Genomic DNA, 22067 nt, shown 5'->3' on the forward strand with positions numbered 1-22067 from the left:
GTCCATATATGCCTATTTTCGTCCCGTGACACCAAATATGAGCATGCTTAAAGTTGGGCTACTAGACGCCGGTATGGCGCGGTTAGCAGTGTCCATGAGTCACTGACCGGCGTCCGCGGCCTCGTGCACGTGCACGAGCCGTCAAAAGAATGTTCGCCGAACATTAAGAGTTGACCATACAAACACACACACACGCATACTCAATTTTTCTAGTATGATTTAACGAATATCACGTTTTTCTTCGTCCTGAGCACAGCGCCAGGGCATGATTTCAATAGTATTCTTCACTGTAAATACCCGATTTCTGACACCCATGCGATGACTCTAGTTACTTAAAGTGGTCTTGGGTTCACACTGGGCATGAGGAGATGGAGGGAGGCACAGACTCGGGATATAGTTTAAACATATTTAATTAAAACAACAGGTTCAGTTTCGCTTATGACTCGCCGTCACTGGGCTGCGTCGCTGCGTGGTGCTGCTCGGGCCCCGAAGAAGGGCTGGGTGTTCGTCACGGCCAGATGGTGGAATGCCGAGGGCTGCCGCTGCTTACTTGTTTCCAGCTGTCGGGGAGATGAGCAACGAGGCGTGGAGGCAGGATGACAGGGACCGAACTTGAACGGCGGCTAGACCCCGGGCTCGAAAGTCAAGGCGCAGCCCGTCTTCTGCCCTGCTCGTCTTCTCTTCGACCGTCTCGTCCGCTGCCTGCAATCCTGTACCCGCTCTCCCGTTCACCTATTCTTTTTAAGCCATTTCGCTCCATTGTAGTGCCTCCTGTTCACAGGTTGACCGGTTTCCGCGGTCACCGGCTGCCTTTGTTAGCTCCCCCGCGGCTTTTGCCCTTTCGCCCTTTCACAGGTCGGGAATAGTCGGTGGCTGTCCATATATGGCTATTTTCGTCCCGTGACACCAAATACGGGCATGCCCAGAGTTGGGCATAGTCAGCAGTGTCCATGAGTCTCGTGCACGTGCACGAGCCGTCACAACTCTCAGTCGAACTCACTGTCCCGTCAGGCACGTGAGTTACCTAATATTGATCCTTCTTAAAACTGTTTTTTTTTTTTTTTAGCATGCAAGGTGGATGCATTAGGGCGCTGTTTATGCCTCGGATGTTTCAAAAATGGTTGAAGCCCGTGTAATGAAACCTTTTCTAACTTGGAGTTGGACTACCGAGCCATGAAAAAGCTTTCAAGGCGGTCTTTAACCGTGGCATGCCTGAATGTCAAATATACCAAGACCCTGGCAAGTTACTGCAAGTTACTCCCTTAGGCTGAGTAATTTTTTCACAGGCAGAAATGTTTCAATTGTAGTTCGTGGTTTGGAAAACGTCGACGAGATGTTTCGAGGGATCGTTCTGCACGGAGCTGATGCCGCGTTCGTTAGCGCTAATGTGGACGAGCCATATGTACCTTACTGATTATCTGTACGTGCAGATCAGCCATGCGACGTTTTATGCCCGCGCGAGTGTAACCCGTGTCGAATCGCTTGTGGAAGTGAAGGGATGAATCTTGGAGACGGCTCTCAGCCGTTATCGGCCCCTTGGTACTCGCATCTTTGGTTTCGGTAGGAGCTGTAAATCACGATCATTCTCGAATACCATCAGTGACAGACCGATGCGTCTTTTGGCACCGCTGCTTTCCTCTAGTGTGCCTGAACCAACAACTGAAATATATACTCTGCCTAGGCGACTGCTCTATGGTGCATGGATCATTTTCTTCATTTCACTGACGGTGTACCTAGTGAGCCGAACTCGAGTGTAACCATCAAACGATCCGCCAACCACACGCTGCAGGAACTAGAAAGGCTCGACTACTGTTCCCAAGGATGTGGGATCGAATTCTGGCCGCGGCAGCCGCTTTTCGGTGGAGGCAAAACGCAAAGAACCCGTGTACTGTGCGATGTCAGTGCACGTTAAATAACCCCATGTGGTCGAAATTGCCGGAGTCCTGTACGGCGTCTCTCACAGCCTGAGTTGCTTTGGGACTTTAATCCCCACAAGCCAAGCCAAAACAAACCAGAAGGACATCTAGACAAGGGCAAGGTGGCGCCTTGTGATATTCGTCAATGGAGATCAAGAAATCCGCACCCATCCCTGAGGAATACAGTTAATGCGCAAGCTGCGTGCAGCTTACGAGCAACATAGTGAAAATGGAAACACGCTAAACATGCAGATGACCGTGGGCTGCCTTCAGTGCGCCCTGAGGAACGACCTTGTGTGTCATTTGATCCGCTTTATTGCATGATTTGTACGGCATAGATTCCAGGATGTTTTAGATTTCAGAGAGAAATCTGGTATCTCGCTGATCGTTTACTCTGTGTCAAAGAGGCTGAAACTATCCAAGACGCTTAGAAGGTTCTTTCGTGCCGCACTAGAAGGGGACCTGATATCATGAAGTGCAAAAGTATGCGGGAACAGAGAGCGAGATGTAGAAGTTGATTATGATTTATGCAATTTATCTCTGGAGTATGCGGCGATACTTTTGGCAAGCGTATCTGTACTGCTTGCACAGATTTTCACGCCTTGTTATTCGCGGCCTTGTTATTTACGTCTTGTTATTTGCTATTGTTATTGCTTGAAATTTTGCATTGAAATCACTGAAAAGCATGACACTGACAATGTGAAAGGACCAATTAAATGTGAAATGGAAAATGTAAGCTTATAGAATTCGGTCCCGGGACGTATTCTCGCGAATAACAGATGTTCACGACCAAGGCATGAAGGTACTGTACGGGCGGCGGTCCAACTAGGGCCACGCCAGTAATATGGTACGCCGCGTATGATGGGCTGCATAGCACCCCCAACGGATCAATACTCTGACCTACCTCCGCAAAACGCCTTCATCCCAGCTGCCTAAGAACCTCCCTGAAGATCAATGTGAGCATCCAAGATTATAGCAAAAAGCAGAGAGTAATCTCCGCCCTGCCGCACTCTGGGGCTTGCTTGCTGAAAGAGATCCTGAAGGGTAGACTTTTGGTGCCTACGGATGGCTCCGTCCACCGGGCAGGCCTACGCAGCCTGGCATTCCTTTTCTTGGGACGTCCAGGTTCCTCCTCCTTACCTTCCTGGCCAGCTCTATGGCAGTGCAGTTATCGGGCGTTCACTAGGCCACTGACCTCCTGCCCTTCAGTCCTTGTTTTCTTCCTGTCGCCATCTTCAATGAACAGCTCCTTGCTAGACCTTGTAGCGACCTTGTGATAAGCAGGTACTCGTGGCTCTGCTGCGGTCCACCATTCTGGTTATCACGGGCTCAGAGAGGTTCTTGCCGCTACACTTGCTCCCCTCATGTCGCGGGATTACCGTGAACGAGAAATTCAACAAGCTTGCTAAGGCTTCGCATGGTAACGATGCCCCAGAGGCGGCCACAATTTTACATTTCCGGTGGGTCATCCTGTAATCACCCGTCACCCCTAATGCACCCTGACTGCCGGATCACACCAGACGCTCGATTCCAACGCCTCCAGGTGAGGACACCAAGCCGCATGCAGTCCTTCCTGCTCCGAATCCGCACAATAAGCTCCTGGGCGGCCTTCCGCGGCGACAGCTAAGAGGTGCCCTTCCCCTGTCTGCTCCTATTGCAGAGCGGTTGAGACGCCGGAGCATCTGCGATACTCTTGATCCCCTTCCGTCCTCGTGAAATCGACGGACACTGGTGAGCGGATATCAACTCAGATTCCCAGACACTTCGGACAAAAGCCACTTCTTCCCAGCCGCCATGAGATGGCAGCTTTGCGGCGCCTTTTATACGAGGCTGAGTTCAGCTTGTAAATGTAAGTCGTCAGCGGCCCGCTGTGATTCCTACCATGGCCACTAACGTTCCCCGTCCCTATCTGCTGCCTCCAGGCTCGAGCAGTGTTCCATTAAGGGATAGGCCTCTCCCACCTCTCTGCACCGCTATAGTCACGAGTAGAAACACATGAGTGCAGGGACGTTAGGAATGTTTTCAGATCTTTTCTTTTTTATCAGGGCCTAGAGTCCGAGTCGCTGTGTAAGCCTCAAGGGTACCGGTAGGGTCATATGAGGATTCATTCTTCATGCTATAGTGGGAAAACAGACTAAGGGCGAAAAGAAAAAAGATTTTTGGCTTCCTTCCTTATCGTGTTTCGTCTGTTTTCGTGCTGTATCTTTCATAACACTCGCATATAGGCGCGCTTTAACGAATACACAAAGGACAATGCAAAACCAACGCAAACTGTCAACCAGTCTTTATTTTCGAGAAATGCATGTTAATATACCCTTATTATCTGAGCATTGCACTTTCAAAAGAAGTGGAAGCCTTCTTATATTTTTCTGGTACTGTTTTCTTTTTTTTTTTTGCTTTCATCTGCGCAGTTGCAATGCTCAGATAACAAGGGTATATTAACATGCATTTCTCGAAAATAAAATCTAGTTGACAGTTTGCGCTTGTTACTTTGTGTTGTCACTTGTGTACTCGTTTAAGCGCACATGTACGCCAGTATGAACCACCAACTAGCCCCATTTATAGCTTTGCTATCTTTCGTAACCACCATTCCAACACGCCCAGCTATCCATCCTTCTTCATATGAAGATTTTATCGGTCATTCAAATCTTTTGTCATCAAAACAATTTGCCCTATATAAGGAAGTAAAAAGGAAGTAAACGACCCTCTAGCGCACACATTTTAAAGGCAGGGAATGCTTCAAGCTTACTGTAGACCTCTATAACTAAGAATGCGAAATTCCGATATGATTGGCAAAGAAAATAGATTCCTTTATCAAAGGCTGTGAAGTTCTTGCAGTTACGAAATTTTGAGCGCGGTTTCAGTCTCTTCTGATTAGACAGTTATAAAACAACGCGTTTTAAAGTATCATTTAATTTCTATTTGCTTCACCATACTACGCTCTGAGGTTAGAATATGCCTTTATTTCAATACTAAATATTCCGTATATTTAGTGGGAGGAGGCTGCTCCACGACAGTAGCTAAGGACCGGTTATTAGCTATGCAGTCTCATTTCGCGTGATGTATGTTTACAGAGTTCAGGCGGGTCATCATAAATGACGGACCCCACTTCTTTATTAGCTCATCGTTAAAGATGCAAGAGAAGGTGTGATAAGCAGCCCCGACCATGGCTGCGATAGATATGCTGAGGCAGGTATTCCCTCGCCCTTTTTATCGCTTTTCTTAGTTTTCATAGGGAATCCAAAATATGAAAATGAAGACACTGCTGTCTATGGAAAGGCTCCGGGCTTATCTATGTTTTAGCTAACGAAACCCCGGCCCTCAGTCACTAGCGGCTGCGGAACAACTGACCACGGCGGCGGTCAGACCTGTGACGCAGCAGGGGGTGCTAAGAAAGCCTGGCTCCGCTGGACAGGCCGCCATAAGAAACTGACCCTGGCAACGTTTAATGCTAGAACCCTAGCTAGTGAAGCTAGTTTAGCAGTGCTGTTAGAGGAACTAGAGGGCATGAAATGGGATGTCATAGGGCTTAGTGAGGTTAGGAGGCCGAATGAGGCATATACTGTACTGAAGGATGGGCATGTACTGTGTTATCGAGGTTTACCGGAGAAGCGACAACTAGGAGTAGGTTTCCTTGTCAATAAGTATATAACGGGTAATATAGATGAATTCTATAGTATTAATGAGAGGGTTGCAGGCATCGTAATTAGGATTAATAAGCGGTATAAACTGAAGGTTGTACAGGCCTATGTACCTACATGTAGTTATGATGACCAGACAGTTGAAAGCTTCTATGAATATGTAGAATCGGCAATGCGAAAAGTAAAGACGCAGTATATTGTACTAATGGGCGACTTCAATGCCAAGGTAGGGAAAAAACAGGCAGGAGACAAGGCAGTAGGTGACTATGGCATTGGTTCTAGGAATAGCAGGGGGGAGTTACTAGTTGAGTTTGCAGAGCGCAATAACTTACGAATCATGAATACCTTCTTCAGCAAACGGAAGAACCGGAAATGGACATGGAAAAGTCCTAACGGAGAGACTAAAAATGAAATAGACTTCATAATGTGTTCAACCCCCGCCATTGTGCAGGATGTAGAGGTAATCGGGAAAGTGCGATGCAGTGACCACAGGATGGTGAGGTCCCGAATTAGCCTAAATCTGAAGAAGGAACGCAATAGATTAGTAAGAAAGAAACTCATCAACGAATTAGCGGTGAGGGGGAGGGCAGAAGAGTTCAGGATCTCGCTACAGAATAGGTATTAAGCTCTAACTGAGGATGGCGACATTACCCTAGAGGCAAGGAACAATACTTTCAGAGATATCATTACTGAGTGCGCGGTAGAAGTAGGCGGTAGGATAGTTAGAGAGGATACCGGTAAGCTGTCTAAGGAGACGAAAGATTTGATTAAGAAACGCCAGAGTATTAAAGCTTCCAATCCAACAGACCAGATCGAATTGGCCGAGATATCAAAGCTAATCAATAAGCGCAAGGTGGCCGATATAAGGAAGTATAACATGGAGAAAATTGAGCATGCTGTAAAAAATGGGGGAAGCCTTAAAGCGGTAAAAAAGAAATTGGGCATAGGCAAAAACCAGATGTATGCGATAAGGGACAAGGCGGGCAACGTCATCACTAATATGGACAAGATAGCCAAAGTAGCCGAGGAGTTCTATACAGATCTCTACAGTAGCCAAAGCAGTCAGGACCGTATTGAGATTTGCGGTAGGGAAAAACAGTCAGACGTTCCACCAGTGACGAAGGACGAGGTCAAGAAAGCACTAGAAACTATGAAAAGGGGGAATTCAGCTGGAGAGGATCAGATAACTACAGATTTGCTGAAGGACGGGGGGCGGGGGGGGGGGGGGGGATATCGTGCTAGAAAAACTGGCCACCCTGTATACGCAGTGCCTGGTGTCATCGATGGTACCGGAACCATGGAAGAACGCAAACATTATCCTCATTCACAAGAAAGGGGACTCTAAGGACGTTAAAAATTACAGACCAATCAGCTTACTGTCTGTTACGTATAAGGTATTTACTAAGGTAATCGCTAATAGAATCAGGACAACCTTAGACTGCAATCAAGCAAAGGATCAAGCAGGGTTTCGGAAACGGTACTCTACTATCGATCATATCCATACCATCAATCAGGTGATAGAAAAATGCTCGGAATATAACCAGCCCTTATACATAGCATTCATTGATTACGAAAAAGCATTTTACTCAGTTGAAACCTCGGCGGTGATACAGGCATTGCGAAATCAGGGGGTAGACGAGCCGTACGTGAAAGTGCTGGAAGATATATATAGTGGCTGCACAGCAACCATAGTTCTGCATAAAGAAAGTAACAAAATTCCCATAAAGAAAGGTGTTAGGCAAGGAGACACAATCCCCCCGTACTATTCACAGCTTGTTTAGAGGAAGTATTCAGAGACTTGGAATAGGAGCAGTTAGGGATAAGGGTAGATGGAGAATACCTCAGTAATCTGCGATTTGCTGATGACATTGCCTTGCTAAGCAACTCGGGGGATGAACTGCAAATAATGGTTGATGACCTAGACAGAAAAAGTAGAAAGGTAGGCTTTAAAATCAATATGCAGAAGACTATAAGGTAATGTTCAACAGCCTCGGGAAGGAACAGCAGTTTACATTAGGTAGCGAAATAATGGAAGTAGTAGGCGAATATGTCTACTTAGGACAGGTAGTAACCGCAGATCCGGACCATTAAAAGGAAATAACAAGAAGAATAAGATTGGGATGGAGCGCATTTGGCAAGCACTCGCAGATTATGACTAGCAGCTTACCGGTATCGCTCAAGAGGAAAGTATACAACAGTTGCATCTTGCCTGTACTCACCTATGGGGCTGAAACGTGGAGGCTAACCAAGAGAGTTCTACTTAAGTTGAGGACAACCCAGAGGGCTATGGAACGAAAAATGGTAGGGGTAACATTAAGAGATAGAAAGCGTGCAGAGTGGGTCAGAGAAATAACTCAAGTTACCGACATTCTAGTGGAAATTAAGAAGAAGAAATGGACATGGGCAGGACATGTAGTGCGAAGAGAGGATAACCGATGGTCGCTGAGGGTAACAAACTGGATTCCAAGGGAAGGAAAGCGTAGCAGGGGGCTGCAGAAAGTTAGGTGGGCGGATGAGATTAAGAAGTTCGCAGGGGTCAAGTGGATGCAGCTAGCACAGAACCGGGTTAAGTGGAGAAATATGGGAGAGGCCTTCGCCCTGCAGTGGGTATAATCAGGCTGATGATGATGATGATGATGAGCTAACGAATTACTACTTGTCGATATATAATAACTGCCCGGCAGAATTTTTCTACGATTGTCTTTCGGTTGTGCTGTAACTTGCAGCTTGGTTGTTATCAACATTTAAATTAATTTTCATCTTACACATCTGTCACGCGAACACTTCCGATCCTCATTGAACTCGATCTGCATTCAGGCTTTTAAGAATGATTGAAGCATCCGGTGTTAAACGGGCGTTTTCAATGAGCATTGAGAAATTTGCTTCGTGTGCCTCAGGTGACGCAAAATGTTGTGCCGACAGCCAAAGCACGGTGGTCTGTAGTCTCTGTCGTCTGCCGTCAGCCGCATTGAGTCTCAAAAGGAAACGCGAGATTGAGGTAATTTCGGCGCGATTTCGGCGTACACAGCAGCATTTCGCTTTTGACGCCTCAGGTTACCCAATCTATCTTCCCAGCAGTCGATGAGTGCTGCAGTTCGCTCCACAGTTTCCGCGCTGACGATAGAGCATTCTAGTGCACTATAGCGCCGACGCAGTCGAAGAGGACGCCATCTTTGCTTTCACTGGCGGTGGAGCGTGGTGTAAAGATTATACAATTAGCTCAATATAAACTAGCATAACGTCCTAAGAATGTTCTAACAATGTTTTAAAATGTTCTATCATGCCTTTTAATACATTTATACGTTATTTTTTTGCTGTTCTATTGCATTCATTCGTTTTTAATCTTAGAGCTTGTTGAAGACGACGGTGTCGACGACCGCTTTCGAGTGTGCATGAAATCTCAAGGGCGATTGAGGGAGCAGCTTCGATTCAAGCAGGCTCGAGATCGGCTGCACTTGAAAGTTGCCGTGTGACAACCTCGATCTGCATTGAGTTCATTGCAGATCGAGTTCAATGAGGATCGAAAGTGACCGTGTGACAGGGATATTATTCATTCTGCAGAAACACCACGTTTTGAGGGTTCAGTGTTCTTTCGAAGAGCGGGGACAAACCAACCGAGAATAACTGCTATTTTGTATTTCAGCGCTTGACAATGTATGCATACCGGCGCAGGAACATTGCAAACGGGCGCTTAGGGCTCTTCGTTATTGTCACTTGGCGACGTTGTTTAACCAGCAGCGGTAGAGGACAAAGTGTCTTCAAGGGTAGCGGCGTGAGTCAGCACTTAACCTGCGCTGCTACAACGTTGTAAAACAGTTTGTATACTTTGTGCCTGACTGGTGAAACGGGCAATAACAACCGACGTGCTTTTATTATTTCATAGTGCTCTTTTTTCGGAGAGGCGTCATGCATTTCTCAATCTCTTAAATAATAGTTCTAGTCAAATCATTGCTCGTTTTTCTAACAATAAGAAGGAATCATAGAGCTGAATGATTGGATGCCTTATTGTCAGTAGGGCGAACTGGACGAAGTTGATGAGCGATTGCACGGCGACAGTGACAAGCTCTCAGGTTCCGCGTTGCCCGCGTCTCCACTGCAGCGCCCACGATCAAATGACCAGCATGCATCACGTGTTTTAAGCGAAGCAAAGGAGGACGACCAGTTGGAGCGCACAAATGCTGAGTATCAGACGTTAACATTTGATGCCTGATTATGTGCACTATATGATACACGGTGTTCGCATCACTTCGAAGTTTGCTAAGGCCGCATCACGCGCTGTATTTTTGAGGTAGTCTGGGCAGTGTTGGCCAGCAATAAAAATGGCTGAAAACTTTCTTACGGCTATTTGTTGTTTGCTGCGTGGGGTACGCAGTGAAAGTGCTGCGCTGTATTGTCTTGGGGATATTTTCATCCCTTTCATTTCACTATGGTGAGATCTTTTCATTCAGAAGCTAATCGAGCATCTTATCGATCCCCGCGGAGCCTATATGTTATCATGCAGTGCGCCCTTAGAGATGGACGACCAGTGCTTTCGCACGGGCGCCATCGAAAAGGGAGCTTTGATCTGATCTGTGGATTTCGTGCTACCTCTCATCCAACCTATAATCCCCACCCCTGGACTTTTGAATCTGCGTTGCTGCACGTCAAGAAAAGGTGAATGAGCGCTCCCAGACACTGTCTGTAAGGCGTCAGAACGTGACAGGCTGAGCACTATCAGCAAAGCCTAATACTTGATAGCTTTCGCATCTTACAGACTTTTTAAGATGGCAAAATATGTGTGCAAACGATATCTCGTTGTAAATATGTCCGAACGGTGTCTTCGAACAAAACCTGCAATTTCTCAATTAGTACATTGACTGTTGCATAACAAAAAGTTATGGCGGACACTTAAGCTCCGCCTTCAAGGGTATTACGCGATAACGTATATAGGCTACCAGCCGGAATATAAAGCCCCGCTTTAACCAAGCCGTGTGAACGTGCCTTGTGGCCTAAGAGTAGCTTGCTTGACTCGGCATCAACAACACTGAAAGGTCGATTCCCCTCCACCCCAAATGGGCAAGCCGAGTTGGCAGCTGTTCCCTACTTTCTGACATCATGTGGTCTCGTTAAGTCGCACAAACCATCCAGGAATCAGTGATTGGCCATGACAGATACGCAGCTATCAGATGTCAGCGCCATGCTTGTTATTTTTCGCCCGCAACGCCGATGCCGGCGTCGGATTTTCGGGTGAATATGTGACCGTTGACGCTGTCGGTTCGTTGAAAAACGTACCGCGGTCTGGGCCATGACTCCATCACTCAGTTGGCCTCATTAGCGTAGGAAAAACTGTGATTTTAAAAATTTTACTATTTTTAACTGGGATATGCCTAGCACAATGCAAGCTTGCATGTCGGTATTGGTTATTTACATCAATGTTTATCAGAATTCTGTGTATAGTTATAATTCACAGCATACAGTAATTGCTTTTTCAGCTAATTCAGTACTTCTTTCTCTCTGTAAAGGATGGCTTTCACAATTTCTTTGTAGGCAGCATCTCATATTCCTTTATTCATTTCATCACGTGTACTTTAAAATGAAAGTGAATAGACTGATCAGTTGATAAAATTATTGCATTTGATGCTTCTTTTTTGCCTCCAATATCTTCCTTCTTTAAGGGGAAATTGTAATACTCCGGGAAGGTCCTTGTTTTTGTTAACGGGGTTCCACCTCCCAAAGCGACTAGCGCTACGAGAGGGGCCGTGGTGGAGGACTCCGAGAATTTCGACCATCTGGGGTTCTTTGACGAGTAAAGGGTGCTCCGCCGAGAAATCAGGAGTGCTCGTTCTCGCGTCAATGCAATCGCTCCATCGTCGGCGTATAAAGCAGGAAGGACCGTATAACTCGGGAATAAAGCTCAGGGTCGACGGTAACGTCACGCCAACGGTGGCAAGCATTAGAGTTCTGGGATTACGAATTCAGGCCAACGGCAGGAACTCGAAAGCAATTCAGAGGCTAGAGGCTAGCACAAGTCAAACTCGTAGACTCCTGAAGCGGATCGCAAACCAACATGTGATCATGAAAGGAGCAAACCTGCTTAGGCTAGTTCAATCTTTCGTAATCGGCAATACAGTCTACGTGGCGCTATACTTGCAGCTCCACAAGACGGAAAATGATAAACTTTGCATTCTGAATCGCAAAGGGACCAAAATGGCACCAGGTTCCCCCCCCCCCCCCCCCCCCCATACATCGACGAACTGAATTTTGAGACTAGCGATTTCCAATACTCGCGAAGGTTCTTAGTCCAGGATTCCGTTGGCTAAAGTCGACGTCCTGGATCTTTCTCCGAAAACTCGCTAGTCCTCGTTGTCTGAGCTGGGCAAAGCTGCTTCCCATCCCTCCGACGTTGGCTGCTCTGTCTATAGTGTCTAAAGTACTATTAGCCTGGAACGCACATACCACACGGTACAGATCTGCTTTCTGCCGAGAAAATTTACATATGGCTGAAAATTATTCTGGCTTTAAAAGTTGAAACTTCGCTGGAATATTGAAGGACCTGGTTTGTAATCGGAGTAAATGATACTGTTTTGCTTATTTAATTTTTTGGCTGTGGCCGGGGCTTTTGTCGTGATGACTGCAATGCTGTAATACAACTGCGTAGGTTATTAGAAGTTATTTCTCCGTGCATTTTTTTTTTCTAGTAAGAGAATAAGTAGCTGTGCTGTCGTTGTGGTGGTAATAATGACACTAGTAGTAATGTTTGGTTGGTTTATGGGGTTTAGCTTTCCAAACATACTCAGAATATGAGAGGCTCTGTACTGGAGGGCTCAGGAAATTTTGACCACCCGGCGTTCTTTAATGTGCACTGACATCGCACAGCGCTCGAACGCCTTTGCTTTTCACTTCCATTGAAAAACAGCCGCCATGGCCGGAATTCGATCCAGCATCATTGGGCACAGTAGTCGAGCACCTTAACCCCTTCACCACCACGGCGGGGTCGTATAGTAGCAATGAAAACAATATGCTGCATAGTGCTGCTAGGTTTTCATGCTGAACTTGGCCGCTTATGAAATATTAGAGGATTTTTACTATCGGGAGCAAAAACCAGCTTTCTGAAAAAGGAAACAAAAATTGGAAGCACGCGTGAACGGGAAACAGTACACTCTTTCTCTTTTGTTGAATAGTGGAGCACTTTAGACAGACTACAGAATAGAAAAAAGAACGCGGCGAAGAAAAACGCTGCGAATTTCCCAGCGCTTTACTTAATTCGTCCTCCGACGCTGTATAACAAAGCTTGCTTTTTGAGCTTCGAATGGTATTCAGAACACGACTCCCAGATCGTGGCACAAAAGGCGGCTACCGAAAGCGTACCCAGCGTCATCGCAATGCACGCCTGGTCAGGGTCGCCTCGTGTATATTTGAATTGTGCCTCTTTGAGCGAACGACCTTCGGCTTTGAAGCGGCGATATAGGTGAGCTGGCCGGATGAGCTTCGCAGTGTGTGTGCGCACTCACGGTCGTAATTTCCGGAACAAAACGCAGCCTGGCACGCTCTCTTACTCCCTCTTTGTCTCTGCTAGCGCCACGCCACGCTAAGGTTGCTCTGTCTCACACGAATAGAAGTTTTCTTGGTCAGTAGAGCATGCATCCGCACAAGCGCTGTCCTCACCTGCCCCTATTGTTTTATTGTTTAACGGATAATTCATTCCGGGAAAGTACAGCGCTCCGCGAGCACGGAGGTGCCGTATAACTCTTTTGAGTAATTTTGTTTACACCTGGCGCGTCCAGTCTGCCAGGCTTACAAACAGGAGAATGGAACGCAGAGTTTTAGTCAGTTTTCTGTGCAGTGAACTCACGCTCTTTCGTAAACGCGCTCCATTCAAGGCTATAGGAGTTGCAAGCGCCCATAAATTTAAAGTGGGACTAGCGTTACTTGTGCGACACGTGTTATACTTGTCTCTTTCTTACTGTTTTTGTGTTACAACTTCACTCTTTCGGCGCGTCATTGTTCGACGTGTAATACAGTTTCGCGCCGCGGCATATCTTTTAGTCTCGTACAGACACAAACAGGGAAGCTTTAAATTCTTTATGCAAATACTGAGGTCGCATGACGATAGCGTCAAACAATAGACTAAAAATCCTTATGTGATTCAATGCATATGTCCCCTCACAATAATATCAAATCAGAATATAAAAATTGTGTGTGTTGAACAGTCATGAGTTAGCAATAAGGCTTCCATTCCGTCAAGAAGCCGCCGCTGTCCGTTTGTGCGTAGCTTTATACCGCTGACTTAAAGGATTAAATATCCCAGTTGCAAAACGTTACAGAAATATTTCTGTTGTCACGACACAATTTCTTGCGGTTTTTTGTAGTTAGTCTGTGTGACAACAGGAATTTCTGTAGTAACATCGGAACTACATAGTGCAACTGGAAAATACTACAGAACTACATAAACTTCTGACGTTTTCGACACAAATTTTGCGGAAACGTCAGAACTACAGAATATTTTGTCGTATTTTTGACCCAGTTCTGTAGTTTTTTTACGACTGGGATACAGAATACCTGGCGTTCGTACCGAATGACAGAAGAATGGGAACTGACAGAATCGGCCAAAATCTTGTGGAGGGACTCCCTGTGAAGTCATTTTCTTCACCTCTATCCGTACGCAAAGAATCCAGAACACACCGCTATCGCTATGCTCTTTAGCGGTCAGTGGCGGTCGCAGGGATTGGGTTTGGGTTTGGGTTATTCCGGGAGGGGGGTTTTAGGAGCAGGATAGATTTCCTGGTACCAAAAAAAAAAAATAATAGAAAGGAGCTTTTGTTTGGTCTGATTCGAATTGAGGTTTAACGTCCCAAAACGACTCAGGCTAGGAGAGACGCCTTAGTGGAGGGCTCCGGCAACTTCGGCCACGTGGGGTTCTTTAAAATGCACTGGCATCGCACAGCACACGGGCGCCTTGCTTTTCGCCTACCTTGAAAAGAGGCCCCCGCGCCGAAATTCGGTCTCGCATCCTTGGGCAGAGCAGTCGAGCGCCCTAACCTGTGCACCACATCGGCGGGGCACTTCTTATTTACGCAACAATTTTTGTGCGTTTTCTGTTGAGTAACCAATGCGAAAAACATAAAAGTTTACTATACTTTATGCTTTGAATATTAATGGTTGTCATCAATATGCGAATATAATCATTTTTTATTTATCTTAGAAAAATATAACTTGAATAATAGCACCTGCCATGAAGCACAAAAGTAGTTGTAAGCCCAAAGTAAACGACATATGCATCTTTTTTTTTTTTTTTGCATTGCTTTGGTTTCGAATAATATAGCACGTGCTTTGAAAGTATATTGCTCTCTGTGGAGTTAATTTTACAAAAGAAAGTCAGTCCTTTGTCACAAGGAAAACGTCACACGATTAACCGGAACCATGGCGCTTGAAAGACGAAAAGACACACTTTATCCTTCAGGTTTCAGGTTTTCAGGTTTTTATTGTCAGAAATGTATTACACAAATTAGTATGGTTTATTTGGTACAGAAGGGGGTTCCAAAGCGAAGCTGTCGTTGAAGATGTTTCCTTTCTCTGAGGGATCATGAATTGCATATGGTGTGCTACCCACTTGCCATTTCCAAGGAGAAGGCGCTTTTCGATATGAGGTGTTTAGCAGATACCATTCATTTCGATCGCTATACAGCAACAGATATGAGCAACAGGTAGCAAAGCGAGCTGGATAGGAAATGGAAACGCTGGGGGCGGTCAAGTAAGCTCGCGGCCCGCTGGGCTAGTTGAGCCCAACAGTACAGGATGCTTTGTAACAAGCACACAGATATTTGTCGCAAGTGTTTTTCGTCTTGTCTTCAAGAGGTGGATGGATGATTGTCAGTCAATCTGCGGTGAAATAAACACCACCACCAGGCTCTTCTGTCGCTTTTCACTTAATTTCGTTTGGGTGTGCTGTGGGACAGTTCTTTGTAATTAATCATTTTTCGCACGCTGTCATCGATATGTTCGAGCTATTAAGTGTACACCCTGCCAATTCTTTAACAGTATCGCGCAACCATCGACTGCCCAGTTGCAGCGGCGCAAAGCTGAAGCAAATGGAAATCAGAAGAGGAAACGAGCCGGAGTTGGGGGAGGAGGGTAATTAATCATTCTGCTGATCGAGTGATGTGTCATCTGCTGTTCTGCTCTGTCGCAAGCAACCTCTCGAATCAAGTTTCATGTCCGAGTTCAGAGAGCACTTGTTTTTAAAGCTGTGGGCTTCTGGCTTTGGTTGGTGACAACTTTAACGTTCCAAGTAACTATACACTTGTCCCCAGTTTCTTCTTCAGATACTTCTCGAGTAGGTTTCTTTTGAAATAATTGATGTGTGGATATTTAATGTCCTTAACAATTATTTGTTCCGAAAGTAACGAGTGCAAATAGTTATTGAGTATGCTAAGTCGTTCATTGCAAATATGCGTTTTTTACATATATTATCTGCGCATATGCAGCGGATAAAAATAAGTAGTAACAACTTCTTGTGGCGCCGATGCATTCCAGCCGATTGTGGGCGGGGTTGCTTCGTACTTATCGGAACAGCCTTGCTAAGGAGGCGCACTGCAGCCGCAGGAATTATGAGAATGCCCCTGCCCTCGCTTGCTTGGTCATTTCCTACGTGTTCCAGCACAGCAGCGCCGGGCAGTCAACGGTAGCGCGGTACTGTTAAAGAATTGGACTGGTGTACATATATTTTAGCACTTCGCGTCTATCATTGCCCTCTTAGGCCACCGATGTACAGAGGACGACCGGGGAAACTCCTTTCCCGACCTCGAAGGTCCGCCGTGTTCCGTGGCACACTGGAACCAGGAAATACGACAAAGCATGAGGCTGGGAGCGGACCAAGTTGGCTGAGACACGTACACCACCGTTATTATGGCGAAAGCCTTTAATGGCTCATGCTGTCGTGGACAAAAAGTGTCCGGCTTTTGCGGCGGCTCTGATTGGCCGAGGCGGAATGACGTTATAAAGGTATCGGCCAATCACAGAGCACCACCACATTATGCACAAATGCGTGCTTTATATGACCATATGTCAATCAATGACCAATTACTATTTAATGTTTAATTAATAAATAATTACTGAACTAATGGTTTATTTGCAATAATAAATTACCTTGCAATCAATTTAAATTATTCATTAACGAGCCAACTAATTGCCCAATTAGTATCAGCTGCGTAGCAGAATGCGGCACTCAGGCTTTCGCCTTTAGTCCCTCGTAATTTTTTATTACGGACGTCGTGAACTATTGACTGTTCAGGTTCTCATTCTCAACTGGGACTGTAGTCCCAGACAACTTCGCTTCGAAATAAAGTGAAATCAAGAACATCGCAAAGCCCTCTCTGACCCTGCGTGGAGGAAGATTCAAATAGGTCACGATAATCCATCAACTACTTTGTATTGTTGTTTTTCGCACAGTATGCGCAGGTTAGAAAAAGGTCTCAGGGGGCAAAGACAAGAGCTCGCGCGTCGAGAAATTGCGATCAAGTGATCTCTCTAGTTCAGAGGAATTTATCGTTTTTATTTTCAGTTTTATTCCGTTACTGCTGCAAGGTGTGTGTTGTTACAAGTACCTCGGTAATCAAAAAGGGCGGTCGTTTGAAACTATACCTTTCTTTTTTCTTTTTGGCCATCGCTTGTCCGATCAGCTTTTCAGTCATTAAACCAATAAAACTTGCCCGTTTCTTACATCTAGAAAAACAAATATAGCAGACACCGAAGCCTGTTATCTTCACAAATAAACGTTGACAGTTTTTTTTTCTTCTTAGGTTACATCGCGGCAACTCTTTGGTCCTTGCCGCTATATTTGCTTTTAGAACACCACTTGTGTACTTCATCCCGCAGTGCTGAATCCAGAGCTCTTGTATGCAGGCCTCTATATGTGCTGGCCTAACTCCGTACCTAGCCAGCTCTTAACATCAGGCCAAGCAAGGCGAAACAGCGCTCTTTCCGGCAGGGCCTGATCGGCAGTCCTGAGAGCTTCAGATAGGCCCAAACCTGGGCACTGCTTTAAAATGAGCATTTAGATTCGAAACCAGAGAAGCGAAGTTCTCTTTCGAGCGCGCATTCCGACCGAGGTTTCGTGTCCCCGGTTCAGTTTTATGAGTCAGCCCGATAAATTTTATGCAACTCGGAAAACAGTGTGCGCGCTTTTATTGCGACAGCAATAATGCGCCAGGTTTGGAGTCGTCGCGTATCCCCGGCCGGTCGCCGTGTTTGACCTTAAACAGCAACCGCTTCAGCCGCGCTCCGCCAGATGGCGACACCGTCGGCGCGCCGCGCGCTGCAGCGGCGCCGCTGCCGCGCCGAACAGATGGTTCGTCGCTGCTTCGGCCTCGCCATATTTACTTTGCTATGCAGGCTGCTAAAGAGAGGTGTCAGCGACAAGCTGCGGCAAGGCAGAGACAACGTGCACAAGAGACAATGGAAGAACGTGAAGAACGTCGTACTAAGCGTCGTGCTCAAGATGAAGCTCGGCGACTGCGTTCTAGCTCTCCGAGGGCTTCCACCTCGTCGGCTACTGATGAGCACATGACTGCTCAGGAACGCCGCAATGCCACCAAGCGAAGACAGCGCGCTGGAGAATCTCCGGAAGAACAATCGTAACCCTTGTGCGTCATGTGTTACTCTATAGCCAAATTATCGAACCACACAAGCTACGCCACAAGCCTATAGCCATGCGGCCAGATGCGGCCATTGCTAACGCAATTTACCAGGCTTAACCAGAGCTAAGCCACTGCCAATTTTTTTTTTGTTGTTCTGCATGTGTGTGAACAGAAAAAGAAAAAACGAAGCAAAGCAAGAAGACTGAGATAGAAGCTGATACATGGAGACAGGGCGATGTCGAGTACGTAGTACGTGCGAATCAGTGGTACAGTAACGGTCAGCCTGCTTTATTAGTAGATATCGAGGAGGAAGAAAAACTTCACCAAAACGAAGTATTAAGCGTCGAGTGTGTTTTGAGTCAAGGCCACCAAGGTTAACGTTCATCAGCTGGTCCGGGGCTAGCCAAGTTTGCCACGCTGAAGCAAAAGGGTGGGGAAAACAAGGGGACTGTATTGCAAAGAGCAGGAGAATTTGCTGTGTTCTAAATAAGCGTAAGGTTCAGGATAGTTCGAGCATGCGGGAGTGTTAGCAGATATCATCTTTGATTTCAATTATTAAGTGTCTAGAGTCGTTGCGACGCCGTGATATGTGCTGTCCCAAATATGCTTAGAGATGAAAGCGGGCAGTCTCCGATCCACGGCTCGCGAATGAATTGTCTTCGTTGCGATCACTTTCGATGTCCGGAAATTAAGGCTGTCGCTCAGAACGACTTTTTCTCTGTAGACCTGAGATCACCGATACGAGAATACTGACGAAGCATGGCCAAGTTAAGAGAGAACTGCATAATAAATCACGGCACATTGAGTGGAACCGGGTCAAAAATTAGGTGCTCAGAAAACATTCTTGTTTGTCCTTCAGGTTACTGACTGAAACGTGGGGCCTTTGTGGCGTTTTTAGTGCCAAAATGAACCTTTCACATGCATTTTAATCGAAGAAAAGAGTGAGGAACATCTTTAAGGTCTAGCTCTATTTGTTTGGTTTGTGCTTCCACTATAATGCAAATCAGAAACAGTATGTCCACTTCTACGAGGTAGAAACCTGTGAGATGAGGATATCTGAAATAACACAATCTCCATTTCGTTTCGCCGTGGATTCCCCCATTGACCACCTGGAGTTTTTATGAAGCGATTGGCAAGCCATGTCTTTCGTAGCTCTATCCATGGCCTCTACAAACATGTCCCAAGTTTAAATTGCCTCTCTGGATCTTTGCGCTTCTACTTCGAGTCCCGCGTTTTTTAGTTTTGCAATCACGCGCGGAGTAAATGTGCACTTTTTGGCACTGCACAGCTCGGTGGCAAGAACGTCACTTGATTATGCCGCAGATTCGCGGCTGCGTGAACGTAAAATCCCGACGGAGGGACCTTTAGTCCCTTTCAGCATCGGCAGTGTCCGCATGCCTCAGCTACGCAAAGTCCAAACAAGCCCGCAATAATGAGCGTCCGCATTCCAAAGGTGCGCCGTTAAGGGCTGCCACACGCGCGGGAAAGGCCCTGGGCGTCAGCAGCTCACTTAAGCGGCGCATCCTCCCACCGCGTCGCAATCAGTTCACTCGGCCGGCACTTCTTTCGTTTTTGTTTGTTTGCAACGTCCGGAGCAAAGCTAGCGGACACTATAGGGCTTGACACGCTGTTTAAGGCAGTGAAGAAAACGAAACAACGTGGCTGCAATGGCGCATGTCAGGACGAGGAAGATTTATGTGTCCGGCTGCACGACGCAGTTCCGACGTGAAGCTCAAGTTTCCTGGAGATCCCCACAGCTCGAAGCCGCGCCCGTCTTGTCGGTTGCCAGCTGCCGTTGCAACACCTTTAGGAGCGAGAACAGTGATTGACAGGCCAAGCGCGAAGTGCCCGACGCCCATGCACGCTTCCGGAGGTCTGCCGCTGGTCGCGTGTTGTCCTGCTCTACCCGGCTTGTTTGTCACCGCAGAGAGCGGGCGGGTGTTCCTATGGAGTAAAATCACGAGCTTTCCGCTGTGACGCATCGCCAGCGGCTTTTCATTCACGGCACGTACGGGGCCTGGCTGGCGCCTCACTGTTCCCACGCGCCTACTCACATGCGAGCGAGTGATTTCGATGCTTGGCGAAACAACGGCTATTGCTATCAGGCTGTCTCCGAGGCTGCACGCGCATAGAGCATGGTTGCACTCTATCAAAACGCGGTACAAAGGAGGGACGGATGTAGGCTGGACAAACAAAGCGTCGATCAGTGGCGTGAGGTGTTCGCTCATACGCCAGATCAGTGAGACACCGCATTTGGCACTTGACAATTGCACCCAATATTACCAACCAACAAAATGACCATCGGTGGAAACGGCGTGCAACTCGACCTTGTTGCCTAGGCGACGCGAGAAGACTCTAAAAGGATTGTTTCCATCCGATGAATCAGAATATTCACAAAAGAATGAGTCGACTGCATGTCTAACGTCAACGTGAAATGTACAGACAGCTTCCGAGTGGGACAATGCTTTCCGGTGTCCTGTGAATAATTGTCCACAGCGGCGGAGACGTAGTGCGGCGATGGTCTCTGAGAAGTTCGCTGTTCGCGTTTTTTTTTCTTATGCTGGTAAAGTAGAGATGATAAGGCCGTAGGTTTGTATCAGCCATTGTCTCGGCTCACATAAGCAGCTTTACAACCGGCGAGTGCAACTGTCAGCTTGAAGATCAAACGGTTTGCTTCTTCCGAGACGAATTTCTTCAGTAATGAAAAACTAGCTCTAATGGCCCTAAAGAATCGACCCTGACCATGTTTGGATATCTATGATAATTAAAGAAACGCGAAGCATATACTTGATTATTATGATCGTCTTCTAAAACATGGTGAAAGCCTATATACGCGCTGTGAAGGGCGTGACATTCAGAAAGCTATACCTCAGCTTCCTGCCGCCAAGCACCTTGTTCACATCTTTGTGTCCCACAGGTCACGTATCGGGAGCACCTTTTGTGCAAAAGGCCATAAGAATTTCACTGGCAGATTCTTGTGATTGATGGGAGTCGTTATTATACGGGACGTTTTCTGGCCTGCGCGCCTAACTCAGCGCTTTTTTTGTTACGCCAATAATTGTGTTAGAATAGAAGATTTAATTGCGCTTCTGTGAAGCGCCTACTGCGGCGTGTTGTTTTACTTTGCTGTCCTCTATGCAACTCTGGCGATCGTGTCTGGTGTTTTTTAAGCGGTGGATGAGTGTAAAGTCTTGCGAGTTGAGCACGGCAGGTGCAGTCCTCCTATCACTGCTACATTTTTGTCGTTTTTTTTTCTTTTCCTTAAAACTTTCCCTGAGTTTGCTTCAGTCTATCACAAAGTGAACATATCATTTGCCGGTCAACCGTAATCTTTTGATTTTAAGGCAGGGTACATCACACCGTGATTACATCCACGTACTCGAGGTTATGTTATCGGTTTAGTTCAGCCCCCGAGACACGTATGAGTCGGCGCAGTGATTGGTACGGTCTCAGGCCTTGGGTCTGTGCAGACGGCAGTTGGCGAACACATATCTGGGGATATGACAATGTAATAGTATCATCTATTTTTTAGGTCTTGTTTTCCCTTTGCGAGTTCGTGTCGAGCCCTCCATGTAAAAAATAAATTGCGGTATAATTAGCGATAAGCCTGCACGTTCACATATCAGGAACGCATGCGTGCTGCGCATATTTTTAAACGCGATAGCGGTAACGGGCTCGATACTCAGAAAATCCGACATCGGCTTTTCGAGCGAGTACTCATGGCTTTGGTTGGTTTGTGGGGTTTAATGTCCGAAAGCGACCCAGGCTATGAGAGACGCCGTAGGGGAGGACTCCGGAAATTTCGACTATCTGGGGTTCTTTAACGTGCACTGACATCTCTCAGCACACGGGCGCTTTGCTTTTCGCCTCCATCGAAAAGCGGCCGCCGAGGCCGG

Source organism: Amblyomma maculatum, chromosome 2, assembly GCF_055883805.1.
Source record: "Amblyomma maculatum isolate TAMU_Amacu chromosome 2, ASM5588380v1, whole genome shotgun sequence".
Lineage (NCBI taxonomy): Eukaryota > Metazoa > Arthropoda > Arachnida > Ixodida > Ixodidae > Amblyomma > Amblyomma maculatum.